This window comes from Pseudopipra pipra, chromosome Z (assembly GCF_036250125.1).
Source record: "Pseudopipra pipra isolate bDixPip1 chromosome Z, bDixPip1.hap1, whole genome shotgun sequence".
Lineage (NCBI taxonomy): Eukaryota > Metazoa > Chordata > Aves > Passeriformes > Pipridae > Pseudopipra > Pseudopipra pipra.
In genome coordinates this window covers 40,009,555-40,023,848 of record NC_087581.1, presented here as the reverse complement: position 1 = coordinate 40,023,848, position 14,294 = coordinate 40,009,555, and the positions used below count along the sequence as shown (strand labels likewise).

The following is a 14,294-nucleotide window of genomic DNA, read 5'->3' as shown; positions in this document are numbered from 1 at the left end:
GTACTCAGCGTTGGTGAGGCCACACCTGGAGTGCTGTGTCCAGTTCTGGGCCCCTCAGTTCAGGAAGGATATTGAGGTGCTGGAGCAGGTCCAGAGAAGAGCAACTAGGCTGGTGAAGGGACTTGAGCACAAGTCCTATGAGGAGAGGCTGAGGGAGCTGGGGCTGTTCAGCCCAGAGAAGAGGAGTCTCAGGGGAGACCTCATCACTCTCTACAACTCCCTGAAAGGAGATTGTAGCCAGGTGAGGGTTGGTCTCTTTTCCGAGGCAATTATCAGCAAGACAAGAGGGCATGGTCTTAACCTGTGTCAGGGGAGGTTTAGGTTAGATGTTAGAAAGAATTTCTTTAGAGGGAGGGTAATCAAGCATTGGAATGGGCTGCCCAGGGAAGTGGTGGATTCTCCATCCCTGAAGGTTTTTAAGATGAGACTGGATGTGGCACTGAGTGCCATGGTCTAGCAACCGCAGCGGTAGTGGATCAAATGTTGGACTTGATGATCTCAGAGGTCCCTTCCAACCCAGCTGATTCTGTGATTCTATGATCATTGCATACAACCAGACCCTTTAATCCAAGTTTCCTCCCTAATTATTCTCTGTTACAGTCCTATAGACCACAGCGCTTTAATTTCTTTGTCAGTTGTTTTTGGTTTTCTGTTTTTCTAGTTAATTATTATTATGTTTCTAGACAGTGTGTTCTAGACAGGGCTCCAAAATGTATTTTTTTTTTTTTTTACTCCTTTTTCAGCTCAGGCTTTTGAAATACAGATGGAGAAAATATTATATGCAATGTAATTTGTCAGACTCCTTACTTGTGTGAGGAATTGCACAGGATTGCCTCACAAGGTTTTTTCTAGGTTAAAAAGTAAGACCTACTAGCTGATTGCTTTCGGATACTATTCTGGAACTGTTTTAAACCCACAGAATGCTGTTTATTTGAACAATTTCAAGGGAATATTAGATTAATACTGTGAACAGTGTACAGTGTGGATGGAGGAATGATGTATTGTTGTCACAGGAGGTAGCTAAAATGACCTAGAGTTCTCTTCCATGGTGTGTTTTAAATATGTTCCTTCAATGATGATTTTGTCTAATTTCTTTGATGTCTTTTTTTATGGCTTAGCTTCTGACCTGTACAAAATTATGCATCAATTATAGATAGTCCTCCAGGATAAAGAGGAACCTTTTAAACAATGGCCTTTATTTTCCTGGTTGTGATCAAGCCCATTCTATTCTAGCATCTTCGCTGTCTTCACCAGACTTCTCTTAAAACTGGTGTCCTTATTCAGGTATATTTTGCTTTCAGAAGTTTCTCTTAGAAATGCTGTGTTTTTGTACTGTTCTTCAACACTATGATTCCTTCCTATGGCAGTTTTACTTAACCTTAAACTCTTCTCCAAATGTGGGTCTTGTAGTTCAGCCCATCACTGAAGTCATAATAAAAAAGAAAAAGAGGTAACTGAAGAAATGTCAGGCATACTTGACAATGCAGTGTCAGATGTATCCCTTCTTTTGTGAAATCCTTTAAGAAGAAAAAAATAATCAAAGCGACATTCTGAATGAGAATTCTGAAATCAGCTGGAATAAAGTGTGATTGACTATGCATATTGACTTAACGTTAATACTACATCTGTATGGCTTTACACAGCAAGAGCAGGGATCACTCCAGTATGCCTCAATGTCTTTCACTGTATATGAATAATTACATACAAATACGCATTTAAAATCATTGAATCATGGAAGCACAGATTGATTTGGGTTGGAAGGGACCTTAAAGCCCATCCAGATCCCTGCCACCTTCCACTATCCCAGGCAGGGATAGTGGCAGGGACACCTTCCACTATCCCAGGTTGCAGCAAGTTCTGTCCAACTTGACCTTGGACACTTCCAGGGATGAGGCAGCCACAGCTTCTCTGAGCAACCTGTGCCAGAGCCTCCCCAACCTCACAGGGAAGAGTTTCTCTCTGCCAGTTTGAAACCAAAATGCTGAGTTGTGAATAAAATTGGAAAAGTAAAAGGTGCAGCTCTGACATGTGGCTCAGAACATCTTGGACACAGAGGAGTGAAACAAGTGTCTGATCTATAGTAAAATTCCTAAATCTCCAAATTCTTTTACTGCCAGACGTGGCTGAGATGAGTAGCTATGCCCTGTAAGATCTGACACTATGGCCAAGCCCATCTAATTCCTTTGCCAATGACTTCCCCCAGATTTCAACACTGCTGATGGTCTTATGCAAAGCAGTAAAATTTCCTGGTATTTTATCTTGTTGGGATAACTCAGGTCAGGACCAGCCAAGTGTCACTGATGGTGCAAGGGAAAGGAAGTGGGGACAGGGAGGAGGGAGTGGACTGGACAGCGCTGTTGGACACCAGATGTGTCCTCACCTGGTTCCCTCAGAGAAGAGGAGTTACAGATAGTTTTCTCAGTGACAGTTTTACACATGTTTTTCCAAGGAATAGATTTCTGGACTGACCCTAAGGCATGGAATGCCAGATTTCTTCCTGCCTTGTGTAGAGCTCTGTATGTCCCACTGTGAAAATACGCTGAGAGTTCAGATCCATGAGTATCCATGGGTTCTTGTCTGCATTTCCTTGGAGGGATGAAGGCAGAGGAGCAAATTCTGTATTTCTTCAGCCATCTCCCAGTCCTGAGTGGCCATCTTCCCATCCTGGGGCAGATTCAGTGTTGGTTAACTAACCTAGTAGGTTATTTTGTTGAGGACAGATTACTGTGTTTTCCTTCCCTAAGTATTTTGCTGCAAATATTCATCCAGTGGATAAAGATCCCTCCTGGGCCTTGCAAAGCAGAGGAGGCTCCAGAGCTCCTGTGTACTCTCAGTGGAACAGGAGGAGCTGCCTGTCTTAGAAATTCTGCTCTGGCTTATTTCTAAGCACGAAAACTGCTTTAAAAGTACTGGTGAGTCAATGTGGTTCTGGCTCCTCCACTCAGACCAGCTGAAGGCTTACCAGGAAGAAAGAATAAGCGAAATGAGTAAAATTATTGCATGCTTCAGTTACTTCAGGAGGATAAAAAGAAAACTCTTCAAAATGTCTGAGGCTAGTGATTGACTAATTTTGACCAATTAGTTTTTTGTTTGTTTTTATTTTTGTTTTGTTGTTTTTGTTTATTTGTTTTTCCTAATAAATATTTTTAAAAAAATTTCCTGTAAAAGCAATAAATAATTAAAAATAGGTACACTGGTTCCTTTTCCAGCAGTAATGAGTTGTGGTTATGGCATTAATACTTGTAGAAAAACCTTAACAGAGTTTTAAATGCTAACAGAGTTTTAAATACTAAGTATAAATTTCCTTTTGAGGCAGAGGAGGGAAGGAGGACTATTCCAAAACTGTATCGCAACTTCACTGGAATAAGGCTCACTGAGCTTTAATTATAATAATTGTTCTGAACTTTTTTTGTAGTTATTGTCTTTAGAGAGGCAACATTTACAGAGGTGAAGAATTGTAGCAAAAAAACATTTTTCATTCTTTAATGATTTTTGAGTTTCAAGAAGCTCCACTTTCACCCTATGAATGGTCCAGTCTGGCAGATAATCATGAAGCCTTGTGCTAGCATCTTTCATAACAATCTTTTGTCTCTTGGGTCACATCAAGCTTTTTTGTGTTGTTGTCCCCCACCTTATATTCTTGACATGTCTGTACGCCCCAGACTATACAACCTGAAATCTGAAAACAAAGCTCAATGCATCACTGGAAAAAGGCATCTACTTTTAAGAGGAATAATGAGATTTGATGACTTATGTCTGCTAAAATCTGTAGTATTAGATCCCCTGTAGTGCCAGCTCAAGCACAGCAACTGCTTGCATATACATCTCATTGTGTGTGAGAGAGAGAAGCGTTAGAATAGTGGAAATATTTACAAAAAGAGTTGCAGGTCTCTCATAAACAGGGAATCATCTGGAACTGCTGCTTCAGGAGAACCCTGTTAATGCCATTCAGTATTATTCTCAGTCATTACTGTACATGCAGGAGATCCTAATTTCTTTTTCATTTTCAAAATGATGTGCAAGAAGCTCTTAAAATTGAAATTGCAAGTGCCCAATCTGTTTATAGCATAGTATATGTCTTCTGTAACGGTTGCCTTCTGAAGCCAGCTGGCAGCTGGCTTCTGGAGCTTGTAGAAAGAGATAAGAATCTGAATAGCCCCCTTGTAATCCAGGAGGGAACAGTTAGCAACCTGCTGAGTCACTTGGATCCCCACAAGTCTATGGGATCAGATGGGATCCACCCAAGAGTGATGAGGGAGCTGGCGGAAGAGCTCGCCAAGCCACTCTCCATAATTTACCAACAGTGCTGGCTCACTGGGGAGGTCCCAGATGATTGGAAGTTCGTGAATGTCATGCCAATCCACAAAAAGGGCCAGAAGGACCTGGGAAACTACAGGCCTGTCAGCCTGACCTCAGTGCCTGGCAAGGTTATGGAGCAGATCATCCTAAGTGCAATCACACAGCACCTTCAGGATGGACTCAGGCAGCATGGGTTTAGGAAGGGCAGGTCCTGTCTGACCAACCTGATCTCCTTTTATGGTCAGGTGACCCACCTGGTGGATGAGGGAAAGGCTGTGGATGTGTCTACCTGGATTTCAGCAAAGCCTTTGACACCATCTCCCACAGCACACTCCTGGAAAAGCTGCAGCCCATGGTTTGGACAGGGGCCCTCTGTGCTGGGTTAGGAACTGGCTGCAGGGCCGGGCCCAGAGAGTGCTGGTGAACGGTGCTGCATCCAGTCGGCAGCTGGTCACTAGTGGTGTCCCCCAGGGATCGGTGTTGGGCCCAGTCCTGTTTAACATCTTTATTGATGATTTAGATGAGGGGATTGAGTCCGTCATCAGCAAATTTGCAGATGACACCAAGCTGGGGGGGAGTGTCGATCAGCTGGAAGGTAGAAGGGCTCTGCAGAGGGACCTGGACAGGCTGGAGAGTTGGATATTGGGAAGAAATTCTTTACAGAGAGGGTAATCAGGCATTGGAATGGGCTGCCCAGGGAAGTGATGGATTCTCTGTCCCTGGAGGTTTTCAAGATGAGACTGGATGTGGCACTTAGTGCCATGGTCTAGTAATCACGGCGGTGTTGGATCAAGGGTTGGACTTGATGATCTCGGAGGTCCTTTCCAACCCAGCTGATTCTATGATTCTATGACTAATTTTTAAAAACCTTTAATATAATATAGGATCTCAGAACAAATTTTCTGTAGAAAAAGCAGTTTTGGAAAGGGTCTAGTTTTGCTCTGCCCCATTTTTCTGTTAAGATACAGAAGAAAAACTACTGAGGATTTTAGACATATTACACCTGTTCTTTGAATTTCTAGTAGATTACAGGCTGCAGTGTATGTCTGCTGAAATTGGTCTTATGAAAGGTGCCGCTTCAAAACTGATGTGGTTTAAAAATAAAACACTTAGTTCTTTTGACTAGTACCCTCCCTGAATCACCCTTGCTCTTTAGCTTCACCTGGAGTTTGGGCTTTGGGGAACAGCCAGAGGTTAGCACCATTCCACAGGTAGACATCATTCCACATGTAAACATCCTTCTACCAGTGACTGAGGAAGGAATGGGGTCATTCCTGTGCCATGTGCTTCCTATTGCTGTAAGGGGAAAAAGGAGAGTATTCAGTCTTGATGCTCTCTAAGGAACAGCAGAACCCTTATTTTCCTGGTGGAAATGAGGACTTTGAAGAAATTACACCTCTGTAGAATTTGTAGTGTATTGTCAATGCTGTTCTCGGAGCAGCATGGATGTGTCACCACCTGATCCTGTCAGATCTCGTGGTAGTCTGGTTATAAACAGCAGTGCATGAATTGTACAAGGATGTATTATCTAGGGAGGATGAGTCATTACTGTACTACCATGTAATATTTTTGTTGGTTTTTGGCTTTTTCTAACACATCTCTGAGTACTAACATAGGGCAGGTCATTATATAGTATTTACATTCTGCAATATCCATCAAAAAGTGAAGAGTGATGGGGATGTTTGCAGGTTTCTGCATTCAGTACAGCTATCTCAGGCTGTCAAAAAATTTCCAGGGAATGTTTTCCTGCATTAAAAATAAATATATTTATCCTTGGTATCTCTGTAGTGATCTAGTTTGTTTAGCACTAACTACCTTGAATTTTTAGACTACATCTACTGTTGTCTGGGAGAGTAAAGAATAAATTTATTTATTTATTCACATATTTTGTGGGAAGAGGTGTAATTCTCTTGTGTTTGGCTGGATTTTTTTTGTTTCTTGGAGCCTGAGGTTTTCATGAGGTCCTAATTTCACCCTTTGCACAAAGGCTTTATATGGAGTTTTTATTTTGTCCAGGAACTCTTTAGATAATTGAAAGCCTTCTAATAATTCTGAACATTAACAGTGTTACAAGTCATAATGGCCAAGAACTAGAGTTAGCTGCAGCTGCAGTACATTCAGGGCAGGAAATACAGACAAAAGGCTCCACTGTGTCAAACATGGTGTTATTTGAAACTGTTTTCAGGTTTCAGCTTTATGTTATACCTTAACCCGGTGCTTCTTTTCTCTGGACTATTATTTTATCTCTTTTCATTTTATTTTCTTTTTCCATTTGTAAATTGAACTGACTTGGACTTGGGGATTTTTGATTTTTCAGTTGATGGTTCGAAGACCAAAGGCCCTGGTACGTGTTAATCCAAACTTGATATTGAAAGTAGGTCGTTTTTCAGATATAATTTTTTAAGGAATATGGATTTTTGTGTCTTCTCTTGATTTTAATAATGCAAAGACACCTCTTTTGAATACAGCAGAATAACTTTACCCCAAAGCTGTCCCTAGATTAATGTCTGCAGCTTTGCCAAAACTATTATCTGTATTGCAAGCTGTCACTTCACGTCCAAACTAAGTTATTAAATCTTCAGATCAGATGTGCAATTTTTTATTACTATAAACATAGTTTAGGATTTTATAGTTTTAGAGAACCTTCAGAAAAAAAAAAACAACCAGATGTATTATAGCCTACTGGAGAATGGGATAAAACCTATCTGAAATTTTGGGCTGTTAGATTACATATTCAGGTTTGGATTCGTGTCTCTCGTGCGAAAACAGAGATGAAAAACTGCCAGCACTGCATTAGGTGTGTTGTGCCTTAATAACTGAGAATCTCTTTTTGATCCTATCTGGGCCCCTTAATCTGGGTTGCTTGTTAGCAATTATATAAAATATTTATCAACTTTTTCTAACACAAAGTGGCCAAGTCGTCCTTTTGCAACATACCTGTTCAGTAACACTGTATCCAAAATGAACTCCACCGTCTTTCAAATGTAAGTGTTGCAGAAGGCTGTTTTCTCCTGCAAGAATATTTATATGTTGATGTGCCAAACAAGTCTGGCTCTGGCATGGGCTGGACCATCTTCCCTGGAACACCAGAGACCTCGAAGGAGGATGCTGCTGCCTCAGCCTTCGGCTGTAGAGATGCCCAGGGTGGGGGCAGTGGTGCCTGTCAGGATGTGCTGTGTGACAAACAGGAGACTGACAGGGTCTTGCAAAGACCCCACAAAGCCAACAGCTCACTGCAAATGAGGAGAGAAGTCTAAGGCACAATCCCCAAATGAGCTGTAATTAGAAACTTCCATGATGGGGGAGGCTGGAAACTCATAATTTCTGATGGAGGAGGCTGGAAACTTATCATTTCTGATGTCACATCTCAGCTCTCTTCCCCACATCTGGTTTTTCAGTTACAGGTACTAACCAGGTGAGAGAGCAAAGGGGAAAAAAAAAGAAGGAGGGTGATAGTTAAAGAAGACTTCCCTGCAGGAAACAAAGACAGGGTGATGTCTTGTCTGGGGCACTTAAGTTTAGGGTGGTGCAAGGAGACTGTGGTCAGTGATGCTATTGGGATGGTCTGACAGAGAAAATGTGGGGTGGTGTGGCAGTGGGTGTGGAAGGAACTAACCACTCATAGTGGCAGAGTCCTCCCCAGCCAGGCCTTTGTGCTTAGAGAGGTGGGCCAAGGAGAGAAATAACCAGCACTGGGTGAGCATCAAGCTGGGGTGGCTGAGACAACCTCACCCTGGGCCACTGGGCCAGTGGCTGCATCCAAGGGTGCTGGGAGCTGGACAGTGCCTTTGCAGAGAGGGACATTTGGAACCTCTGGGAGGTCCAGGGAGGACCCCCGTGACCAAAGAAAGGCAAGTGTTGCATCCGTATCCCATGAAGTCAGAAAGGCTGGCTGAAGGAGGAAGCTCCAGGCTAATTAACCTTGCTTGGTTCCTGGGAGAATCATGGAGCATATTTCTAGGAATGTGATGGGCAAGGTACCTGGGAGCTTTCAGCGTGGGTTTATTGGGGTAAATCACACCCAACCTGCCTGAGGGCCTTCTGGGAAGAAATGGCTGGGGTGAGGATGGGAGGAGAGCAGTGGATGTTGTGCACTCAGCCCCTCTGAGTGCACTGGTGTTTGTGTTTTTGATGCCCAGTTTAGGAAAGGCCTGAGTAACTGGGGGTGAGGTCAGGGAGACCATGTGGGGACTGGCTCCCCTGCCCTGCACACAGAGGAGACCTGTGGGACCAGGGCTGTATCATGGACGGGGCAGGTTCAGGGGCAAAATGCAGCTCCCACTGCCTGCAGAAGGGGGAGGTTGAGGAGACAGAGGCAGACTCCTCACAGCAGTGCATGGCAGGAGAGTGAGAATCACTTTCTCTGTAGATATGATGCTTACTGGGGGTGAGGATGAAGACTCATGCCCCTCATAACCCCCATTTCGAGTGTCTGTGTGAGCTTAAAGCATTGTTCAACTGCCTTATGAAGAATAGTCTCTCCTTTCAACGTAAAGAATAGGATTGCATTTCATATAGATGCTGGCAAAAAAAAATTTAAGACATACAAGGTGCATCCGGTGTTTTTTTGGTTTTGTTTGCTCATTTGCTTTTTAATTGTTGCTTATCATTAATAAAGTTGGCTAAGCAACATTAAACAAGCTGTGATTTTCAGTTTTGTGGGGTTTTTTGTTTTGCAGTTTTCGCTTTATCATCTTGGGCTGGCAGCAAGAACCCCAAAACAAAAGATTTACTTGCATTATTAACTTTCCTTTATGTTTGTTTATGAAATACAAGTGAAAAAAAAAAACCACTGGGTAGCAATATGTGGAGATTCTTCTTGAACGTTTTTCTCCTGGAGGTGGTAATATTAGAAATATCCACGTTCCAGACTGGTACAGAAAACCATGGCCTTCAAGCACATTAGAATGAAGTTATGAGCCTGCATTTTAAAATGCAATGTGGGTTCGGCTCAAGAGACCTCGGATGAAAACCTCCTGCTGAGGTTTATAGATTTAAGATTCAGTGATCATGCTAAGAGTTTAACAACTCTGCTTATATGAGTGTTAAGGGAAGAAGTTAAAATGAACTGAAATGGCGATTCATTTTGGTTACACTCTGGGGGAAGAGCAGACACTTTCTAATAATTAATTATCTAATTTAAAATGTCCCTATTTCTTGACTGAGGTAAGAAATGAGGTATTTTGTGTAATAAAGCAGCTGATCTTTAAAACTAATGGAAAGTGCTGTTATACTTTTCACAAAACCTATGGGCACTTTAGTTCACTGGGCTCTGCCTCGAGAAATTAGTTTCAAGCAAATTAGCCAGTAAAATGAATGTACCCTGCACCGGTCTATTAATGAAAGCAGTATGTAAACATGGCTGATCACTATATGGCAGAATCTGCATAAGAAGATAAATAAAAATATGCATAAATTTAATGGTCCTGATTACTGACCATTGATCATGAGTTATGTTTCCCTTAGTTCAGTCTGAAATGCTTCTTTTGTTTGAAAAATGAGAATGTGTAGGTTCAATAAGCCAGGCAGTTTTCATTGCCTCTGATTGCCTTCATTACATATTGAGAGCATTCAATAGGACTTAGAATTTTTAAAAAAAAGGTGTAATTTTGCAATTTTGGATTTTGGAAAATATGCTCTGAGACATACCATTTCACCTTTTATCCCAAAAAGCCATCAGCTAAGGATTGCATTCAGGATTAATGCTCAGATTTCTGCATTTCCCTCTAATGCTCACACAAGGATTCTCTCCCAGAAAAATGTGCAACAGGCTAAGAGTCCCAAATGTCATGACCCATTTGGTAGGGGGCATGATGTTAGTTATAAATTCTCATCAGCTTGAACAAAGACACCAGTCCATGTATCAGGGAACTCTCATGCTTTATGATATAGTTACATTCTCTCTGGCAATTAGACACTATTTAGTCTCAAAAGTGCTGGCTATCAAACCCTTAAATTTTACAAGCTCCAGCAAGGTCCAACTCCTGCAACGAACTTCAAGTAACAATAGCTCTCAGCTTTTACAACTTTGACAAGCTCCTAATCCTCTTAACAAACTTTTGGTATGGAGTAAGAGGTAGAGTATGAGAGCTGCACTTTGCCCAGACAGAGTAAGACAGGAGAAAGATAAAGTGGAAAAGAAAAAGAGAAAGAGAAGGAGAAAAAGAGAGAAAGAGAAAGAGAAAGAAGGAGAAGAAGAAAGAGAAAAAGAGAAAGAGATCTGTCTAATTCTGTTCTCACGGTGACTAGGGACATACTGGCTGGTACCACAGCATTGTGTTAACGAACCACACAGAAAAATGAAAGAATCTCAAACATTGTAGCCTCAGGATAAAAGAAAATGTTGCTTGGGCAGCAATGGAGCCTAATGAAATAAGAGGCTGTGATGGTCAAAGTGGTCATAGTGATCTCCTGGTGTAACTAAAGGTCAGGGATACCATGTGACACAGGGAGCTTTAAGGATGAGTTTTGAGAAGATGAAAGGCAGCTTTGTTGAATTTCTTTTTTTGCTCAGTCCTGTAGAAAAAAATAAAATGGCAGAATACCTTTGTGGAAATAGTGATAGCAGAGTCTCAGAGGAAAGGAGCCACAGAGGTAGAAGTAACTTAAGGTTATTTATGCTTTTTTCTCCATATCTTGGTGTCAGCAGTTGCTGTTTACAGAAGTAGCCCTGCTTGCTTCTGGTTGAAAGCCAGAGTTCTGTAGCATCTCTGTCCTCCACCAGCTGAGAGTCTGGCTGCAGATTTTTGACAAAAATAGCACCTTAAAGCAACTGCTGCTCCTTTCCTCTGTTTTCTTTTATGGCTCTGAGTTGTGCAAAGTTCTAATACATGCAAGGAAGTAATGTTTTGCCAGTGTCTGCTTCCCATGGTTATTTGTGCAGTACCATTTCTGAGCATCTGTCTAACTCATAGGTAATAAAAAACCCCAAAATTATAAACAAACACTGTGTTCAAATAATTTCATGTAACCTTAAAAAAAGGGACTGGAAATAGGTTGAATAGCTGTAGAGCATCAAGGAGTAGTATAATAAAGACAAGATGCACTCGAGTATGATGATATTGGGAAGTCTTACTGTATGAGTAATGTTTCAGGCAACTAGATATGATATTCACTAATATCAGCTTGCCTGGAGAGTTTCCTGCTTGGGCTACATTCCCTGTGTTTTTTATATGGCTCTCTGTATGCTAGCTTCTTGGTCTTCTAGTAAGGTTACAGCTGAACTTGCTGTAACTCAAGTGCCAGGATACATTTGCCTGTGTCATTCTTAGAAATTAGCAAAGGTGAATTTTGATTTAACAGTAGATGAGAGGAAAGCTGTGGCTTGTCATTAAATTTCTGGATTCTTTCTACTCATAAAAAGCTGATTTTATCAGTAAATACACTGCTTAAAAAAGTCTTACTTTTTCAAACATGTTTTGGGCAAATTGTGTGACTACTCTACATTCTCATGGAGCAGGAGGGAGCAACCTCTTTTTGAGGTCATCTGTATTTCTGATCAGAAATCAGGATTGTGTTCGTATTAGGGAGGGTTCGAAACATACCGAATCTTGAAACCATGACACCGTTAAAAGCTTAACAAAAACCAATATTTATTACCAAGAGGTGGCCAACAAAATGAACAAACCCAAAAGGGAGGAAGGAGGAGAGAAATAAGCCCCCAGCACGACCTCCCCAGTTACCCAGCTGTTGCCCATAAAGTTATCTTACTGACCTAGCATACCTATAATTACCCATAGCAGAAGCTGCATCCTTGGAGAGTCAGTAAGTTCACAAATTGGCAGGCGGCCCTGCCAAAAGGCAACGTTGTCCTTGAGGTAAAGCTAGCTCTCTTCCAAGAAAGAGCTATCTGCTTTTTGTACAATTAACTGAGTGACCACAACCTCCCAGGTGTGGCCAGCACCGCCCTGCCAGAGGCCCTCAGTTTCACCTCCTTGGTTATGTAAGTGCATCTCTTCTGCGCACGCGTGGCTTTCCCTGTGCCTGCGTACTGTACTCAGGGGGGTCTTTTCCAAATGAGTCTGGGGGCGTCCTTCATCCTCCTCCTCCTCAATCCTCCTTCAAGTGACCTTGGAAGACAATTAGCCAATCACAGAACACCAATTAAAAGAGTTTACACAAGAAGCTCTCTTCAAGGACAATTTTCCCATTTATCAGTGCTTGTTTTCCCATAACTTGGCAGGGAAAGAGCAAAACTTTCACAGGTGGTGGGGCCAAACACAGACTAAAAGTATCAGCATAATTAGTCCCTGATACAGTGTTCATAGGAATTTCACTAAGGTTATTGAAGCCATGCATTTCAATAAAGAAAAGAGAAATACAACCTTTGGTTCATCCAGAAGAAGGAACTTTCTCCTCCTTCTTTTTGAGTTTCTGGTGATGTTCCTCCCAAGCCACCAAAGTCAGTAAATCCAAGTAAAACCACCAAATTGCTAGATACATGTGACAGTTCCAAGATTAACTCCTGAAGGGGTTGTTTCTTGATCACCAAGACCTACCTACAGCTTTCAAATATTTGTCCTTCAAAGTCAGAGGTTTCAAACACACTCCATTGATTTCAGCTGTTTTATAGTAATTTTTAAGCCATTTCCTATTTCTTTCATTCACTTCATAGCTACTGAAGTTTTTAGGAGCAAGAAAATAAATCATGCTGATTACAGGCTTCCATTAAACAGAAATAGTAATTTTGTGCACTAGAATTACAAGCATTTTTTCATGTGAAGATACTTAGATGTATATGTTGGGTCAGCTTAAAATTTGCAATTAGAAGGACTGAGTAACATAATAGAAGAGTTTCTTGAAGCAAATGAATTTCCAGACTTCCACAGCTATCTGTTGAAGAAAATGAATATATATAGTATGTATTTTCTTACAAAAAGATGAAACTGTTGCTCCTCATAAAAGGCAGAGAGAGAGAGAGCAAAGAAAAGATGAGAATTCATATTGGATGTGCCATGAGAATTGGGGTATTCCTGAATGTAGTGCCTAGAATAAAAAATCTTACTGTCTCTCACTAAGGTCTTAGTGACTATCAAGGTTGCAACTTTGAATATTCCTCAAGTGATACAAACCTATGAAAATTACTAATATCTGAGTGTATTTAATCCTAAAGATAAGCACATATATTCCTTCTCATATTTATGAAAAAACACTCAGTCACTCCAGTATTCCCCTTGTTGTTTTTTGAGATGGAAGATGAACTTTTGACTGCACTTCAGCAGTGGCTTTTTTGACTTGACAGTTCCCCAAGTTCAGCAGTGATGTGGAGATCTGAGATGGGGAGGAAGTGTTTTCTTTCACTAGTGTTGTCACAAGAGGATTTAAATCATCTGACACAATTTCAGTTGAGGACTATTCCGGTGGAAAAACCCAAGGACAGCAGAATCATCAAAATGATAGACTAGGATAGAGAAGTCAAAGGGAAAAGAGAACTTAATAGCATAGACAACAACAGAATCATTTTGAGCATTTAAAGAGTAAATCAAATGCTTTCTAACCAAATGCAGTTCCTTAAAATGTGTACACTGGGGGTTTTTTTGACTTTAACCAGAAAGAAATTTTAGCTACATGTTACAAATACATATTTGAGGATGAAACTAAATCTGTTAAGAAAAAGAAACTAACATCACCAAATGAGTATATAAATAAATTCAATAGGAAATGAATCTGTAAACAAATTTGATGAGTCTGTACTTTAGACCTCCTGTAGCACCTCCCTATATTACAGTGAATAGCTTCCTCATGTTCATTAACAGCAGGAGACGGGGATCAATGTTATGCAGCTTTTACAGATTTTAGGAAAAGTAAGGACGTTTCACTTGTCAGGTGTGACTGCTTGTAAAAGTGGACTCTTGCCTGAATAAAAGTCAACTCAAACTGAAGCATTCACACCAGGGTAATTGGTGAAAATGCCCTTTCCCTTATCCTGGGACTCCAGATATTTGTTTGCATCTGGGAATACTTTTTGTTTTGTATTCTTAGAGTATTTTTCATGA

General features: G+C 41.1%; 1 protein-coding gene across 3 annotated transcripts in view; it reads left to right on the top strand.

Annotated features, from left to right (window-relative positions):
• The window catches only part of EDIL3 (EGF like repeats and discoidin domains 3), a 233,692-nt gene that overhangs the window by 7,403 nt on the left and 211,995 nt on the right, over positions 1-14,294 (top strand). The window lies entirely within an intron of this gene.